At 39.7% G+C, this 1173-nt stretch overlaps 1 pseudogene; it reads left to right on the top strand.

Annotated features, from left to right (window-relative positions):
• Positions 1 to 322: 322 nt before the first annotated feature.
• On the top strand, positions 323 to 733 carry LOC101713343 (transcription initiation factor IIA subunit 2 pseudogene; annotated as a pseudogene).
• The last annotated feature ends 440 nt before the right edge of the window (positions 734 to 1173 follow it).

Genomic DNA, 1173 nt, shown 5'->3' on the forward strand with positions numbered 1-1173 from the left:
CCAGGAGAAAGGCAAAAAATCTTAATAGACATCTACCAAAAAAAGTTTTACAGTCATGGTCCCCGCTCTGTGGTTTCCACGGCAGCTGAGGAGGTGGTCGGCTAGGCTGCTCCTGAGGCCCCCTGGCAGCGCCTGTGCTGCGTTCCTCAGGGGGAAGCGCCTCCCGCAGGGGCTGGTACTGTTCTAGACGCCCAGTTTACTTCAGTGAACAAAACAGACAAAAATCCATGAAGCTTATATTCTGTTGCAGGAGCCAGAAGTTAAACATAAAATAAGATATCAATGCAAGCCTGAAAATAAAGTAATTTCTTCCTCTTGAGTCATGGCATATCAGTTATACAGAAATGCCACCCTGGGAAACAGTCTTCAGGAAAGCCTAGATGAGCTCATCCAGTCTCAACAGATCACGCTCCAACTTGCCCCCCAAGTTCTACTTCAGTTTGATAAGGCTATAAATTCTGCAACGGCTCAAAGGGTCAGGAACAGAGTCAATTTCAGGGCCTCTCTAAATACATACAGATTCTGAGATAGTGCGTGGACTTTTGTATTGAACGATGTTGAATTCAGAGAGGTGACAGAACTTATTAAAGTGGATAAAGTGAAAATTGTAGAGTGCGATGGTAAAAATACTGGCTCCAATACTACAGAATCAATAGAAAAAAATGGCTTTTTGATGCCATCTCCTGTTATTATTCATCGCTTTTTGAAGAGAAGCATAGAAGAGACTTTTTAAAAAATTTATTCTAGCATTGCAGAAATGACTACACTGTGTTATACTATCAGAGAATTCTGGCAGAAAAATGCGTATAACTCTATCCTCTTACATTACCTTTATTACAAAGCATGAAGAAACATAACTTTTTTCTTAATGACAAATAGAAGTTATCACTCTCCTGAGAACACTCTTTAATAAACTTATTTTAAACCTCAAAAAAAAAAAAAGATTTACAGATGGAAAATAAGCATATGAGAAACCATTCAGCATCATTTGTCACCGGAGAAATGCAAATTAAAACAAAAAATGAGATACTACTACACATCTATTAGAATGGCCGAAACCTCAGAAAGCTGACACCAAATCCTGGTGAGGATGTGGAGCAAAGGGAATTCTTTTCATTGCTGGGGGAATGCAAAATGTTATGGTGGCTTAGAGGCCAGTTTGGTAGCACCTTA

The sequence above is a fragment of the Heterocephalus glaber genome, unplaced genomic scaffold (genome assembly GCF_053883595.1).
Source record: "Heterocephalus glaber isolate CG9 unplaced genomic scaffold, H.glaber_assembly_v1.0 deba00001444, whole genome shotgun sequence".
NCBI classification, from domain to species: domain Eukaryota; kingdom Metazoa; phylum Chordata; class Mammalia; order Rodentia; family Bathyergidae; genus Heterocephalus; species Heterocephalus glaber.